This window comes from Thermobia domestica, chromosome 4, assembly GCF_964235325.1.
Source record: "Thermobia domestica chromosome 4, izTheDome1.hap1.1, whole genome shotgun sequence".
NCBI lineage: Eukaryota > Metazoa > Arthropoda > Insecta > Zygentoma > Lepismatidae > Thermobia > Thermobia domestica.
Window position 1 is genome coordinate 138,885,407 of NC_137457.1, and position 19,009 is coordinate 138,904,415.

Sequence of the window (19,009 nt, forward strand, 5' to 3'; positions counted from 1 at the left end):
AAGAAATGAATGAACTGTGCAAAAATATTGTAGAGGAAAGATGAGGGAAGACGTGTTCCGTATTTTCCTTAAAGGAAAAAAAACTGTTTAGTGGTCAGGGGCGTTTAATGGCGGGAAGAGTGTACCGAAGCGATTGAAATTGTTGGATATGTAAAATATGGCCTTCGTTGTTCACAAGTGTCGTGTCTTCATTCGATTTCTTCAAATAAGGAAGATCAACTACAACCACAAACAGCATAGCGTATTTTATAATATTTCAGGAGAAACCTTTAACCCTTACAATGTTTTTGCGCATAAACAAAAACATGTGTTTATTTCTTTCCAGTTTGCTGTTGATCTGCCAAATTTGAAGAAAAACGGATGGGGACACTTGAGGAATACGAACGGCCATATTTTTCATAGGGTCTACATAATATCTACACACAATATGATTTGCTTCGGTCCACTCCTTCCTGAGCTATTGCGATAATATTCATTTTTTTCGGATGGGGCCTAGACCCCAACACTCTTTTTCCGCGAAAATTAAAATACGGTTCATTTATTGTTTTGCAAATTGTCCTTATACGAAATTTTGTTACAATTCTACATTTCTCTTGAAACTTCTGAGGTATGCTTATTTGCACTTTTGATATTTCGTAATCAACGGCTTAGAAGGTCCGTGCTTCACTCAGATTTTTTTCAGGAAAATACGAACCACAATTATCTCATTTTACGTCTACAATGTCTATGCACAATGTCATCCGATTTGGTGCACTTCTTCTTCTCTTTCGAGCCTCAAATTTCAAATTTTTGGGTGGGGGTTTCTGGCCCTTAAAACATATTTTCCGCTGAAAATATAAAATACGTATTCGTTTATTTTTTGCGTATTGTCCCTACACAATATGTCGTTCCAATTCTTAATGTCTTTCAAGCACTTCTGACACACTATTATTATCACTTTTGATATTTTGGTTTTGGAGGGGACTGTGTATGACCTAAACGGTTTTCTTTTTTCCGGATAATAAGAAACCCGTATTCCATAATTTTATTTGGGGTCCAGGGTTCAAACCCAGCCCCCACCAAGTGAACTTTGTGGTAGGCAAACACCCTGTGCGTGAGTTTTCTCGGGGTTTTCCCGTTTCCTCCCACTTTCGTCATTCCACCATTTCATTCATTTTCATCATCACCGTATCCTCTAGCCTAACCGGCATAATCGTGGGACGTAAAACTCAAAGATATCATATCATTTTTCCATAATTTTGTGTCTACAGTACCTGAGATCAATTTCATTCACTTCGGTTCACTTCCTCTGGTCTTTTGGGCCTCGACTTTCAAAATTTTAGGTGGGGGCTTTTGCCCCCTAAAACGGTTTTTCCAAGGGAAATGAGTTCACGGGGATTTTTTTCTGTTCCTGACTTGGCATTAGTTTGGGACATATGCTAAGATATAAGAATGTGGTTCCTGTGCCGGCACCAGAAAATACATAATTTTCTTCACAAATATTGCTAACTCATACTAAGTACGATACCAGTACTCTCATTCAAATTTCAATATTTGTAATATGTATGCAGTTTTGAGTACAAAGTAAAATGTATAAATACTGAACTGAAAGGATTGCTCAGAAACGTTATATTCATATATTATCATACGTTTTTGTATGTTGTGCGAAGTAGCCCCAAATGTGGAGTTACTTTGCACCAAAGTTTATATTTCAATAACTATGGTCATATTGAATGTTTACTAATGAACTTTCATTAATGTTTTCCACACATATATATAGAGATTATAAGTTTAAAAAACAATGTTCAAAATCATTACGTTTGTGGATTACATGCGGTTTTGTTTAAAATTTATTAAATCGTGTGCAAAGTATCCCCGTCTTACGGTATACAATAAAGCAAACTTTTCGAGGAGGATTTATCTGAAGATACATACAAATATTGAAAATAGCTTAAAAAGGTGCGTAATGCACAAATACTATTTAATCGCATATGAACTTGAGGCTTCTAGAACAGCAAGGTCTGACCATACATTAACACTTTAGAACCAGGATATGATCAAGGGATGCACAAAACCATAGTTTCCAACTTTATCCAGTGTAAATAAAGTAGGATTGAAACCCATTTTATGCAGTGAAAATCTGAGCGTCAACGGGGGGTTATAGCCCTGTAACCTTCCCCTTGAATCCACGCAGGTTGAAACCAATTCATATTTCATAATTTCACCCACGGCACGATCAAGCATGGAATCTATTGAAGTGTTGCTACGTAACAACTATCGAGTGTTTGCACTTTTTCTATTAAAGCTCATAGTATATTCTATCATAATATAAATTGTCTCTCATGCAGTGTCTGCTAATGTAACTCATGATAAAAATGTTTTGCTTTAAAACAAAATGAAACGGTTGAGGTGGACTTTGGCGAATAGAAGTCATGCAATTTATTAAATCGATGCGCAACCCACTTTGCCACACACTTAGGTTACACTTTTCACTTTTCCCATGTTATCTAAAGAGTCGGCTACTCTTAAATTCGCATTGCCTATTCGGGTTTTCTAACAAGAATTATTATGTTGCAACTTAATTTGGACGTAAAATCCTGACTTAATTAGCATTTTGGAAGTTTGCAGTGTGCATTAATATGATGACAGAAATATATCTAAATCTCAGCTTCAAATTGCATGTCTTCCTAGCATCGAAATACCTGTCCTGTCATTTCTTTCAATTTCGGTGGGAGCCGAAAGTTCCAATTCATCTAAATTTTTCGCTTATATCATCTTTAATTGAAACTATTTGTTCATAAAGTTTTAAAGAAATATTAGTTACTAAGAAGTAACACTTCCGAAATGTAACACTCCGATTTTGATAAAAACTCGGGAGGTAGATACTACACATGAATTAAACGAATAAGTGCTTCTTTTTGTGCGCAAAAACGGTTTTACGGGGTAAGAGCCCCCACCGAAAATTTCGAAAGTTGACTCACGAAAGGAAAAAAACAAGTGAAACGAAGTAAACGAAATTTTACACACATATTATAAAATCAAGGAATACGTGTTTTGTATTTTCGTGGAAAAAACGGTTTGGTGAGGCACGGACCCCTCCGAAATTTTCATCACGAAATATTGAAAGTGCTAGTAACAGTATGGCAGATGTGTGTAAAGGACAAAACGAATTGTAATGAAACTTTGTGTATGAACAATGTGCAAAAAATAAAGTTATAATGGTGTTTCTATTTCTGCGGAAAAACGGTTTTAAGGGGAAAAAGCCCCCACCCAAAATTTTTAAAGTTGAGATCGGAAAGGCCAAAGAAAGTGAACCGAAGTGAATGAAATTGTGCATAGACATTGTAGACATAAAGTGATCGAACATGTTTTTCTTATTTTCCTGAAAGAAAACCGTTTAGAGGGACCTAGACCCCTCAAAACTTTTATCGTCAGAAGTGCTTGAAGAACATGAAGAATTGGAACGACAGGTTGTGTAGGGACAATACGAGAAAATTTAACGAATGCGTATTTTTGTATTTTCAGCAGAAAAAAGGTTTCAGAGGGGCAAAAGCTCCCACCCAAAAGTTTGTATTTTTAAGCCCAAAATACAAGGAGAATTGGATCGAATTGAATCACATTGTGCACAGATATTGTAGACGTAAAATGAGATAATTGGGTTTCGTGTCTTCCTGGTTAAAAGCGGTTGAGTGAGGCACGGATCTACTAAAACATTGATTACGGAATATCAAAAATGCAAATAAACATACGTCTGAAGTTTCTAAATACTATGGATAATTGCAACAAAATTTAGTATAGGGACAATTTGCAAAACATTAAATGAAATGTGTTAACATTTTTGCGGAAAAAGTGTGTTGGAGCCTACGATCCGAGAAAGAAAGTAAATATTACCGTACTAGCACAGAACGGAGTGGACCGAAGCAAATCAAATTGTATGTAGATATTATATAGAACCTATGTAAAATATGGCCTTTCGTGTTTCTGAAGTGTCCCTATTCGTTTTGCTACAAATTTGGCAGATTAACAGCAAACTGGAAATAAATCAACATGCTTTTTTTATGTTTAAAACATTGTAAGGGTTTAAAGTGCCTCCTGAAATGCTACAAAATACGCTATACTGTTTGTGCTTGTAGTTGATCTGCCAAATTTGAAAAAATCGGATGAAGATACAACACTTTCGAACAAAGAAGGCCATATTTTATATACCCAATATCCACTTATAATTTCATTCGCTTTTTTCACTCCTCCCGCCACTAAAAGCCTAGGTTCACTAAACACTTTTTCTTTCAGGATAATACGAAACACGTCTTCCCGTATCTTACTTGTACAATATTGGTGCACATTTCATTCACTTCGGTCGACTTCTTCTTGCCTTTCGGGGTCAAATTCCAAAATTTTGGACGGAGGGTTTGCCCCCAAAAACCGTTTTTCTTCCGAGAATAAAAGACCGTGTTCATTTATTTTTTGCCTATTTTTCGTACACAATATATTGTGGCAATTCTTCACGTCCTTTACAAAAAACTGACATATTGTTACTAGGCGTTTTGATATTTGGTGATCAAAGGTTTGGGGGGCTCCGTGAACCACCCATCCATTTTTTCCACAAAAATACTATACCCGTATTCCCTCGTTTTATGCCTACAATATCTGTGCACAATTTCGTTCACTGCGGTTCACTTCTTTTTCCCTCACGAGCGTCAAAGTTCAAAATGTTGGTTGGGAAGTTTTGCCCTCTTAAACAGTTTTTCCGCAGAAAATAAAAAAAATTTTTGCGTATTGTCCATACAAAAATTTCGTTTCATTCTTCATATCCTGTAGGCACATCAGAAGTGCTGGTACCAGAAGTTTTTGATTTTTCGTAATTTAATGTTTGGAGGGTTCCGTGCCCTACCTAAGCCTTCCATCCAAGAAAATATGAAACTTATATTTCCTCGTTTTACATCTACAATACCTGTGCAAAATTTCATTCAGTTCGATCACTTCTTGTTGCGTTTTGGGAGCCAAGTTTCAAAATTTTGGGTGTTGGCTTTTGCCCCCTAAATCCGTTTCTCCGCGGAAAATAAAAAAGAAACACGTATTCCTTTATTTTTTGCGTATTGCCCACACAGAGTTTCGTTGCAACTCTTATTGCTCTATAGACACATCTGACATACGGTAACTAGCACTTTGAAGTAGGGAAGTGTAGGATTGTCGTAGACAATAGAAGGACAGAGGAATTTATTTCAGCTGTTACTTAACGACATCCTTGTCTGTGGGTCGCTCCGCCCTGGGTTGGTCTCTGGGAGAGGACGAATTATTATTTGGAGAATAGGAGGAGATGAGGTGGTCCTGCAAAGTGGAATGACCTCTTTTGCTGTTTGAAACATGGTCCTACACGATTCTTTAATCGAAATTTTAAAAATTATAACCAAATTAAAATTAAAACATGTTTCAGATTATTAGAACTTCAGTTTAAGCCCTGAAACGCAATCCCTAGCTCCTACAAGCTTTTTCCCATTAATTTAATTATGATCTTACTGAAATATTTAATTCGATTTATCAAAATGATGATATTCTTTTTAATTTAAATCGTTTTCATTAAAATTATTTTTCTCCGTTTTTACGGATCGCTTGTATAAGCTCTGAACAAATTACTAATATGTGTGAAGTAGTAGGAACTCCCTATAAGAAAATGTTTCGAAAATATTTAAAAAGTATAATCTTTAATGAATTGTTTTGAGTTCCTTTTACAACGTAGTCCTAAGATGAGTTACGTAAACTTAGACAAATATTCAGGGAAACTTATAAGATGTACGCAATGATTCTACATATAAATTGGCTGTTAAAATATTGTGATCTTAGAAAACGTTTCTTTCTGAAAATATTAACAGAACAGAACACAACAAAATAGAAATAAGATATCTATAAACGGGGAAAGGAAAGGAATGAATATTTACTTATTTTTCATTTTTTGGTGCCAAACGAACTCCTTTTTCCTTTTAGCACATTTCAGAAATGAGAGACGCCTCCCTGCAACAAGCATGATACATCCATGCGTTCTTTAGCAAATTTGTCCGCCACAGAATCGAAGATACATCTATCCACCGTTTAGCACTCGCCTCAGCTAAAGAATTGTCCTTGTGATCTGATTGGCAAGCCAAGTCCTGCTTACCACACACCTCTCACTGCTGAACCAAGGGAGATGCATATATGTCAATCTTTTCCTTTAGTTGCGGGTGAACAAGAGATTTCATTTTTTCTTCCTTTTTGCCACAATAATGCTTATAGTTCTTGTTTGCACAGGTAAATTCCTACCTTCCCCCGCTATGATTGACTACATTTATTAATTCCCTCTCTTCTATTTTCCACTGAGTGAGTACACATTTCTTGTCGCGAATGGATGAATGCTTTTTCCCCTCTCTTTTACAACTTTTCTGTCTGCCGGCAGGTCATTTCCTCCCTCCTCTCTTCTCCCGGGGTTGGTGAACAGCCTCCGTAGGTTACTCAGCCTACCACCCACCGAGGGCCTGGCTTTGTCCCTGCAGACAACTGAAGCTCTGGCGCTTGTTGTACTAATTGAAATTCCTTTCTTTGTTTGCAATACTAATATTCCGTTGGGCGACAAATTGGGGCTTACAAACAGTGTCTTAGACAATATTATCCCTTGTTGAATTGATTATTGCTCCTTTGTGTTTTTAGACAAAGATGTTTCCTGTGTTCTTTGAGACAAGAATACAACACATATTGAGAGAATGAAGGCCATATTTTCAAGAGTAAAAAAGCTGACATCGGTTTTCATTTTCCTTTCAAACGTATAACTCATTAAAATCAAATTTCTATGGAAATTGCTGGTTGACCCCGCCTCAAGAAATTTCTTCATTAGCAAACTAGGACTAAATGAGCTTTCACTACTTTTGTAGATATTGGCTCTGCTGTCTGGTAACGCGCCATATGTTATTAAAACATGACAATTTGGATCCTCTAGGTGCGACGATTGCAGACATACTGAGGATCTACAAAATAAAATTTACAGTATGGATTTACAGTCTGATAACCATTAATACTTTGAAGAAATTGAGATTTAATGTACACCTACCTCCATAGAAAAGAAATAAATGTATTATTTGATCCGACAAGATATTTCCTTTTTTGCAGGCTGAACCCAAGCAGTATTACAAAGCAAATTTCATTTACCTTATTTCTCAGTTATCCCCCTATATCTTTAATAAATAGATACACTATATAAATACACTGCACATCCATGTGTAAAGATAGATTACAACTGCGACGTTGTTAAGCTGTGGTTATCGAGCAGCAAAAAATCGTGTGTTTTACTTCCGCTTTCTTTGTGTGGTTGTCAAGAAAAGGTTTAAATTCAAGTAAGATTTTTACATTGTAATAATTATTGTTGTTGTTGTTTTGATATATATTTGTATTGAGAGTGGTGGGGACCCCAGGAATTTAATGCATTTGTTTGATACCACAAACTTATTTGCACAAGGGTCGAAGCGGGACCCCCCTAGAAAATTGAGACACATTGTCTTTCTTATGAAAATAATTAACACGGGGTAGAAACGAACCAAGACCTCACACCACCAGGGCGGGTAGATGTTCTACCACTGAACCATTATGTTTTTCAACCGGGGAAACCAGGCCTGAACGAGCGGGGGACCCACAAACGAGAAATAGAATTTTAAGGGATTAGTTGACTGTGCTAGCGTCCCCTTAGCGTTACCCCTGAATTGATTAACGCATAGTTAAATGATTGTTACAACACTATGTCTTAGTTTCGTATTGTCTTATTTCTAATTCAAATTTTATATGGTTTGAACAGTATGTGTTAGAGATTTTTGTGGGAAATTTAACAAAGAAAGATTGAAGAATGAAACTATTATTTTTATTATAACCAGGAATATGTAAAACTTCTTATGATACCTTTATCTAAACAAGTTAGTGTCTTATTTAGAGGGAAAATATTTTACCAGTGTTAGTCCTATTAGAAAAAAATGCTTGATGATGTGACTTAGGAGCCGCCACAGATGAGAGATTCATTTAGTACTGTTTATAGTTTACTACACAAGCAATTGTGATTAAATTAGTTACCAATTTTACTTGCAAAATGAGGTTAGTCTTTTTCAAAAAATGCTTCGGGACGTCCCTTAAGTACCCCTGAAACGGGATAGACGTACCTCCCGTAAAACATACCCCCCGGTAAAAAAGCACTAGGATAGATATACCCCCCGGTAAAACAGTCCTGGGACAAACGTACCCACGGTAAAAAAATCCTAGGACAAATGTACCTCCCCGGTAAAATAGTCGCACATATAAACATACTCCCAAGTAAAACTGTCCTAGGACAGATATACCCCCAGTAAATCTATCCTAGGACAGATATACATCCGGTAAAACTATCCTAGGACAGATATACCCCCCGGTAAAACATCGCCTAAAAAGACAAAAATCATATTTTTCGATGAATCTTATTCACAAAAGGAAAAATTGTTCACTCACAATAGGGGGTAAGTCTATCCTACGATATTCATAACCCCCTGTCGGTTTTCCTTAAACTCAAAGAAAATGAAGACAAAAGATATAATATTAATACCATATTGAAGTGGACATCTACATCAGTGAACATATACCGGGGGTAAATCTATCCTAAGATATTCTTACCCCCCTGTCGGTTTCCTTAAACTCAAAAAATTAAGACAAAAAATATAATATTAATACCATATTGAAGTGTACATCTACATCAGTGAACATATACCGGGGGGTAAATCTATCCTAGGATATTCTTACCCCCCTGCCGGTTTTATTTAAACTCAAAGAAAATGAAGACAAAAGGTGTAATATTAATACCATATTGAAGTGTACATCTACATCAGTGAACATATACCGGGGGGAAAATCTATCCTAGGATATTCTTACCCCCCTGTCGGTTTTCCTTAAACTCAAAGAAAATGAAGACCAAAAATATAATATTAATACCATCTTGAAGTGTACATCTAAATCAGTGAACATATACCGGGGGGTAAATCTATCCTAGGATATTCTTACCCCCCGGTCGGTTTTCCTTAAACTCAAAAGAAATGAAGACAAAAGATATTAATATTAATACCATATTGAAGTGTACATCTACATCAGTTAACATATACGGAAGGTAAATCTAACCTAGGATATTCTTATCCCCCTGTCGGTTTTCCTAAAACTCAAAGAAAATGAAGACAAAAGATGTATGGTTAATACCACATTGAAGTGTACATCTATATCAGTAAACATATACCGAGGGTAAATCTATTTTAGGATATATTTATCCCCCTGTCGGTTTTCTTTAACCAAAAAAATGAAGACAAGAGATAAAATATTAATACCATATTGAAGTGTACATCTACATCAGTGAACATATACCGGGGGGTAAATCTATCCTAGGATATTCTTACCCCCCTGCCGGTTTTATTTAAACTCAAAGAAAATGAAGAAAAAGATATAATATTAATACCATATTGAAGTGTACATCAACATCAGTGAACATATACCGGGGGTAAATCTATCCTAGGATATTCTTACTCCCCTGTCGGTTTTCCTAAAACTCAAAGAGAATGAAGACAAAACATATAATATTAGTACCATATTGAAGTTACATCTACATCAGTGAACATATACCGGGGGTAAATCTATCCTAAAATATTTTTACCCCTCTGTCGGTTTTTCTTAAACTCTAAGAAAATGAAGACAAAAGGCATAATATTAATACAATATTGAAGTGTACAACTACATCAGTGAACATATACCGGGAGGAAAATCTATCCTAGGATATTCTTACCCCCCTGTCGGTTTTCCTTAAGCTCAAAGAAAACGAAGACTCAAGATATATTATTAATACCATATTGAAGTGTACATCTACATCAGTGAACATATACCGGGGGTAAATCTATCCTAGGATATTCTTACCCCCCTGTCGGTTTTCCTTAAACTCAAAGAAAATGAAGACAAAAGATATAATATTATACCATATTGAAGTGTACATCTGCATCAGTGAACATATACCGGGGGTAAGTCTATCCTAGCATATTCTGACCCCTTGTCGGTTTTTGTTAAACACAAAGAAAATGAAGACAAAATATATAATATTAATACCATATTGAAGTGTACATCAACATCAGTGAACATATACCGGGGGGTAAATCTATCCTAGGATATTCTTACCCTCCTGTCGGGTTTCCTAAAACCCAAAGAGAATGAAGACAAAAGATATAATATTAGTACCATATTGAAGTGTACATTTACATCAGTGAACATATACCGGGGGTAAATCTATCCTAAAATATTCTTACCCCTTGTCGGTTTTTCTTAAACTCTAAGAAAATGAAGACAAAAGGTATAATATTAATACAATATTGAAGTGTACATCTACATCAGTGAACATATACCGGGGGTAAATCTATCCTAGGATATTCTTACCCCCCTGTCGGTTTTCCTTAAACTCAAAGAAAATGAAGACAAAAGATATAATATTAATACCATATTGAAGTGTACATCTACATCAGTGAACATATACCGGGGGTAAATCTATCCTAGGATATTCTTACCCCCCAGTCGGTTTTCCTTAAACTCAAAGAAAATGAAGACAAAAGATATAATATTAATACCATATTGAAGTGTACATCTGCATCAGTGAACATATACCGGGGGTAAGTCTATCCTAGCATATTCTAACCCGCTTGTCGTTTTTTGTTAAACTCAAAGAAAATGAAGACAAAAGATATAATATTAATACCATATTGAAGTGTACATCTACATCAGTGAACATATACCGGGGGGTAAATCTATCCTAGGATATTCTTACCCCCTGTCGGTTTTCCTTAAACTCAAAGAAAATGAAGACTCAAGATATATTATTAATACCATATTGAAGTGTACATCTACATCAGCGAACATATACCGGGGGTAAATCTATCCTAGGATATTGTTACCCCCCTGTCGGTTTTCCTTAAACTGAAAGAAAATGAAGACAAAAGATATAATATTAATACCATATTGAAGTGTACATCTGCATCAGTGAACATATACCGGGAGGTAAATCTATCCTAGGATATTCTTACTCCAATGTCGGTTTTTCTTAAACTCAAAGAAAATGAAGAAAAATATAATATTAATACCATATTGAAGTGTACATCTACATCAGTGAACATATACGGGGGGTAAATCTATCCTAGGATATTCTTTCCCCCTGTCGGTTTTCCTTAAACTCAAAGAAAATGAAGACAAAATATATAATATTAATACCAAACTGAAGTGTACATCTACATCAGTGAACATATACCGGGGGGTAAATTTATTTTAGGATATTCTTACCCCCCTGTCGGTTTTTCTTAAACTCAAAGAAAATGAAGACAAAAGATATAATATTATACCATATTGAAGTGTACATCTGCATCAGTGAACATATACCGGGGGAAAATCTATCATAAGATATTCTTACCGCTCTGTCGGTTTTCCTTGAACTCAAAGAAAATACAACAAATCTCATTTTTTCTTTCAGTATCATGTGGTGTTGTTCGATTCCTTGGTCGTTTGTATTTCCTATACACTGGAAAATTTGACATCCAACTAGGTGTTTTGTCGTGATTTTGGTTTCTTTAGTTCAGGTGCATAGTCAAGTGGACGTCATTGCAGCAGGGTCATACGTACACTGTGTAGCTAGAGCAATGTATCCGATTGTTTGGACAGTTACTTCAACAATTCTCTCGCCGTTTGAACAAGTCTAATACCTGATCTTATGTTTCCTCTCACGCTAGTGAACTCCCATAGTTGCTGCTTATGAGATGTGTTGTCGTTGCTTGTCAGTTGATTGCCTCCTCTACGCATTCGTCGTGTTGCAGGTTTTCTGAAAGCAAATGCTTTGCTCACAGGTTATTAACTTTTAGCAATTCTGCTTCACTGTGGTTATCTTGTACTAGTTATACTAAGCGGATACTGTAATATTTTAATGAAACCTTAATTTATCTGTCTTCTAAGTTTGGGCTGTTATCTTGTCTTCTTCTTAATGTAACATTTGTAATGACGAGCAGTGCATATTACAATTATAATACATTTAAATGTTCTTCTGTGTAATGTAGCTACGTGATACTTATTCAGTTCTTGTAAACCTATCTCCGTGAATGATGATTTTCAATGTCCTGAATCAGAGGTGGACTTGTCCGCCGGGCAACCGGGCAAATGCCCTTTTCGTTTTCCACTTTATGGTACCCATTCCCCACGAAAAATGTTTAATAATGAAAACCAAATGAATAAATTTTCCTGATATAGTTAAACTTTTTTTCTGTACTAAAACAAAATAATTCGCGTATCTCGTGAATCTGTTGATAATAATTTTTCAAGGCGCGAGAGAAAATGAAATGAAATCTTTGAGTTTTACGTCCCACGGTTATGCCGCGTGAGAAAGATTAACTGATCTGAAGTTACAAATGTATTAGAAGCGTTAGTGCATTCTTAATCGAGCATCAAAACGAAATAGCACTTTTCTTTCAAGTATCTTTATTTCAAACATGCAAAGTATGTAAAATACCGTTCCTCACACGGGAAGAATACGTTTACAGAAAAATATTTGGAAGGTATTATGTAAAACTTTTCTCCCAGTATTTGAATCAAGGTGAAATGTAAAAAAAAATCAACTTTATTAATTGACCCATATGATACAAATGTAACAACCGGTGCAGCGAATATTCCTTGAAAAAAATTGTTCTGTCTTTCTCGCTTAGGATACACATTTCAGTCAAAAAGAGCCGATAAAATCCCAGGTCGACCCAAGTACTTTGGTCAAAACTTTATTTTAAACGGTTAAATCACTTCCTCGCTTTAGCCATTTCGTATGTATAAAATGAGAATATATTAGAAATTGTCCAGTTTTCCCCTTTCGAAACATAATTACCGAATACTTCGAATGAGTTAACCAATATTTAGAAAATAGTTTTTAAGCAAATCCATATATTTGTTATTCTGTGAATAAATACAGGGAAATTTTAATATTATAAATACTGCTCACTTTCCTCCACTTACGAGCCGAAGTATCAAAAATGCCAAAATACATATTACATTTTTTTAGCTAACTTTTTAGATGCCAGATTTCGCACTTACGCTTTAAGGAAATCCTTACATTTTTACATTTTTCTCGATACATAATGGGAACGTTACCATAGAAAGACCGAGGTGTAATCTGACACATGGAAGACCAAGAGGGTAAATTTTTTGCCCGAGGTTGTAAAACCCATTTTAACCATTACTAATATAATTTTAAGTTGTTTAATGACCTACTAATAAGTATGAGCTTCAAAATTATATTAAATCTTCTGAAGTTTTATTTTAATACGAAATATTTCAAATATATATCTTAGTACAGGCTACAGACATTTGTTTAGCAGATATGAAGTGCAATTAAATACATTATCATTTGTGGACAAATTACAATACTAAATCTGCCAGTGTTATGTTTGATCAATATCTGAAAGTAGATTTTATTAGCTTAATCATTATTTCAATGAACATACAAGATTACAAAGATATTACTGGAGTAATACCGTAGTTCTCTAATCAATTCTATGTTGCTTACAAATGTATTGACCAATCACGACATGTATTTACCACGACATGTTTGCAGGACACTTTTCTAAGTCCTAAATGTGTGCGTGAATTATTTCGTTCGCTTCACTGACCTTATTTGAGAACTGAAACTGATTACACTGAACATGAATATGTTTCGGTGTCGTAAAGCAACGGCCGTAAAAATGCAAATAATGTTCTTATTATTAAATAAAACACAGAAGTATTTATTCCTTATATAGCACAATGTAATACAGTAACTAAGCAACATGATAACCACTAAGGCCCGCAGGATTTTTTCCAACTGAGGGGGTAAGACACTGATATAGTGTTTATTGATTTATTGCCCTATATGTATTAAAAGTCATAACATTTATCATTTATCCGGACCCCCCCCCCCATCCTTCGGATGCAGAAATGAAAAATATTAAGGAAGGATGAAACAAAAAGAAACGAGAAAAAGACAAATCAGCGTCAAAAATATAAAGCTACAGGAAGTGTTTTATTACTCTTTCTTATGATGAGCTTTGTGTGGAGGAAACGGGGAGGGGTCAAGTGGAAAATGCATATTATTGTAAAGGAACAATCCGAATTCCATCTAGCTCTATGCTAATCCTATGGACTACAAATGACGATCGATAAACCGGTTCGATCAGATAGACACTCAGGTAGAACTTATGAAATGCCCAGAATCACCAATAATATAAGCCATTTTGAATTTCGCGGTAACACTAATCCATTTTATAGGATGTCTTTACTCCCGAAAGAGATCTCGTTGCTATCCTTGACGGCATTAAACGAAGATAGGAAAAAGAAGAAAGAAGACAAGTAGAACCGAGTTTAAATGACCTCTGAAGACTATGTTTTTCCAATACTTTTTTATATTCTTTTACTCAAGATTTCTTCATAGTCTTTTTATTAAAATACTTACTAACATATCCTGATTTTATTGGCCTAACAAACCAATATGGGCACGTTGCCAGTAAAATGGTTTAGATTGTTCGATCCTCTGGTGTGTAACCACAGTATTTCATGTCACGCCCCCCTCCCCATGACGAAATCCTGGCTAAACGAACGAATATATGTTGCCAGTAAAATAGTTTAGAATGATCGAGGCTCTGGTGTGATAAGCACAGTATTTCATCACGGACCCCCCCCCCTATTGCGAAATCCTGGCTACGTGCCTCAATAAGGACAATGAATTATTATTATTTTGTAAATCATTCCACTTTAATATCACAGGAAGAAATTTCATCTTCCGGTTTGCTTAGTTGTGAAACATTATGGAGTATATTGCTATACTATGTAAAGTATGTGCATTGTTGTTGATTTGTAATGACAATGAGAAACAGAAGTGAAAGGTAAATTACAGTAATAGTTTTCTATTAAGGGAAAGTATAACTACTTTTGTTTTAACATTTTTTGGCTTGAAATTTTTATTCGGGTTCACCCACTTACACTCAACATTGGATACAGAAATGGAAGAACATATTTAGATTTTGATTGTTGATTCCAGTATATTTCAAACATTATTTCTCGGATCTAGGCCTATGTGATATGTCGATATAGCGATTACGTCGATATCGACATATATCAAGATTCGATATCGCAAATATATCGATGTCGATATATCAATATCCTAAATTTTCGATATCGGTGTTCAGGGGGGCGTGGTATAGGGGTCCCCTTAGACTTGCGATGGATGAAGAATCAAAAAATAATTTTTCAATAATGTCTTCTAATGATAATTTCTTAATTACCACAAATTGCAATGTAAATAAATCCACTTGCAAATTTGCAGCAAAAACGTTTGTTTCCGAAAAGAAGAAAAAAAAACATATGTTAAAAAAGCAAGTGCTTCCAACTTTGACCTAGAATTTATGTTAAGAAAGCTTTTTTCTTTCGTCTCTCTTGGAGATTTCCATGCCTTTTGGCCTTTGGAACTGCACATTGACAAAAAGTGCACACATGACCGCTACACCCACACACGTTTTTTTCTTTTTACTATCGAAGGCCTCACATAATGAGTCTCTGCCAATCACAGTAAACATTACGTAGATTAATGTGATTTCATTATTTTTAATGGCAAAATTCATGTTGCTATGATCGCTAGTTAAGCTCTTGCTGCAGATCTCATATAGTCTCGTGGTTGAAAGGGATACTAAACGTGAATTTAATATGGCTAGTTACTTTTACTATTTACTTAACGTGTTCTATTATTTTATGTCGTTCAGTAGCTACGTGAATAACTGCATAAATATGTATAGACTACTCTCTGGGTTTAATTAACACGTAAGCCATACTTATAACGGGTAGGGTATAGGAGTATACATTATTATAATTTTGTATTGTTCTGGCAAACCTGTTAGAAAAGGGTGTCTGTTATAGCAGATGCCTGCTAGGGTAACCCGTGTGAAACTTATTAACAAAATGGGGTCTCGGGTTCGATCCCAGCCCCCGCCAAGTGAACTTTGTGGTGGACAAACACCGTGTGCGTGGGTTTTCTCGGGGTTCTCCCGTTTCCTCCCACTTGCTTTATTCCACCATTTCATTCATTACTCATCATTACCGTCTCTTTTAGCCTAACCGGCATAATCGTATGACGTAAAACTCAAAGATTTCATTTCATTTTCACTTATTAACAAATTGACCTACACATTTCTATGTTTCATTTAAATTGTTGATATGATTTTTTAAGCAAACACGTAATAGGTAACACATAGGTGTAACATTTGTTGTGTATTTTCAAGTATAAGGTACGTTTAAAATAATTATTTTGTTTAAAACGCAACAAAACGTATTTGCCAAGCTACAGCTATGCAAAATAGTATTATACTCACAGTGGTAATACCAAAGGTGTAGTACAGTCATTTAGAGTTAGTTATCAACACTGTTGATGGGAAAAGCTATACTTAACAGGAAAAAACATTTCCGAAAATTCTTGGTAACCAATTGGGTCAAGAAGCTACTTTGTACTCTCCGCCTGATTTTTTCTCTTATTACTGACTAAGAAATACATTTATTGCTCTCTTGTTAATACAAAATTAAAATGTTACAACAGAAGTAAGATACAGTATATTAATAAGAAACCGGATTTCTAAAGCGTAGACACTTCATATTCACTTTATTGCTAGGGTGAAGGATAGTCAGTGACACAAACATAATTGCCCGAAAACTTGTGATTTAGAAAACGGTATTTGACTCGTGAAATATATGACAATCTTACTGTTTCCCAAACTTTCCATTTGTAAATATTTTTTATTACAAGTAAAACAAATAAGAAATATGATAAAAATATATGTGATTATACTTACTGTATTCTCTGAAGTTTCTTCTCTTCGCGAAGAAGGTAGTGATTCCCAGGGTCTCCACATTGTGACACTGATCAGCTTCCTTGTGACTTACACACTAAATACATTCCCAATAAAACACCTTTTCCTTTATATAGTCTTTACGTGGCACGTTAAGACACAGTACATAATGATAACTGATTGCATGTCACTAAATAAAAACTGGACAAAACTTAGAAAAGGAAAAAAATACCATAGATGAACAAGAAATGTTTCAATACTTTTATCGGTAAACTCTTGAATGTTCCCACCAACAAAAAGCGATAAAGGTCGTTGTTGCGTTTGTTGATATCAAAGGAACAAAAATAGAAATCCTTTGTTCGGTTTTAAGAAAAAAGAAAATAATAACAATAAACGAAAATTAAAGCAACAATAACTTCCATATGCGAATCTAGGCGGCACGAAGAGAGATTACGTAATGTCAAAAAGTCGTTCTCCGATCTCTTAAACGACAAGACCTTCCAATGCGGAGGAGAATAGAAATAGGAAGGTGCAGACTTCAGGAGCCAATGGAATCTACACCTATATCTATAAGGGCGGGACATTTTTATTAAAAATTTTGAGTTTTATTCAATTTCATAAGTATATCTATATTAAACATTCAAACTGATAATTTGCTTGTTGCATTTCCTTTAAAGAATGTTTGTAAAGAGTATTTCTCAACTCGCTGTTATTTGGTTTCCACTGTAAACAAAATTCGGCGTCAATACATTGGTATATGGGAACGCTTGTTTAATAAAACATTATGTTTATAATTTGAGCGTTGTTTATGTCTATATAGAGGGAACCGCAGATATATAACGTTATTTTTTACTAAGTATTAATTTGGGAGTATATTTCTATGCCAAACAGAAATCAAGCAATATTTTAAAACATGGGCTGCATCGAATCTGGAAGGCGTAAAAAGTCAACAAAATGTGGGGGAGGAGTCGATAGCTACTGACAAGGAAATTAAAGATGAAATTATAAAAATCTCACTTTGACGTGAGGACCACTTGAAATGTAGCTTTATCAAAGTTCACGCATTCTTCAAGTTTTAGATTATACCTTCCATATACATAAATGTGTATCAGAATATGTCAAAGGAAAGGAATTGCGCAAATTATTGTATGTACTGGTAGTGAGTTTAAATTATCAATTAGATTTTTGCAATCTGAACACTAGCTTCTATACCCTTTAACATACAGCAGGAAATCAAAGAGTTATCTTCTAATCAGCAAATGCAAGGGGAAAATATGAATGTGGTGGTTGATATTGCTTTTTCTACATATACTCATGTATGCAATATTTCATCATGAATTTCAAAAACTACACTCAGTGCCAGATGTACGTATAAGGTAAACAAGCTATAGCTTAGGGTCCCCCCTAAAATTTTCAAGACAAAAGATGGCTATAATATATTTTTCAAATAATAAGAGAAAGCAAATAAGATAAAACACGTACGTATAAAACAACGGTATTTTGTATTGTTATGTACTAGGCTCTTATGCAGCAAGTAATGATGGCGCCGCTGGTAATGGGGCCCTGTTTCCCAACCTTGTTTGTAATAGGGCCTCTGTTTCCCAGCCCCGCTTTTATTGCGACCCTTGTTTCAGACTCCTGTTGTAATGAGGACTTTTTTTCCTGGCCATTTTATTTAGCTACTTTGATAAGACTTCACAACATAAGTGTTAGGTGACAACCCTTTCTGTCCAAAGATATTTCGTCCAAAGGAAATTTCGTCCAGACACATTTAGTCCAAAGACATTTGGTCCAGGGACATTTAGTCCAAAGGACAATTGGTCCAAAAGACATTTGGTCCAAAAGACATTTCGTCCGAAAGACAATTGGTCCAAAGGACATTTCGTCCAAAGACTTTAGGTCCAAAAGACATTTGGTCCAAAGGACACTTCATCCAAAGGACAATTGGTGCAAAGGACATTTCGTCCAAAAGACATTTGATCCAAATGACATTTCGTCCAAAAGACTATTCGTCCAAAGAACATTTCGTCCAAAGACAATTGGTCCAAAGGACATTTCAACCAAAGACATTTGTTCCAAAAGACAATTGGTCCAAATGACATTTCGCCCAAAAGGCAATTGGTCCAAAGAACATTTCGTCC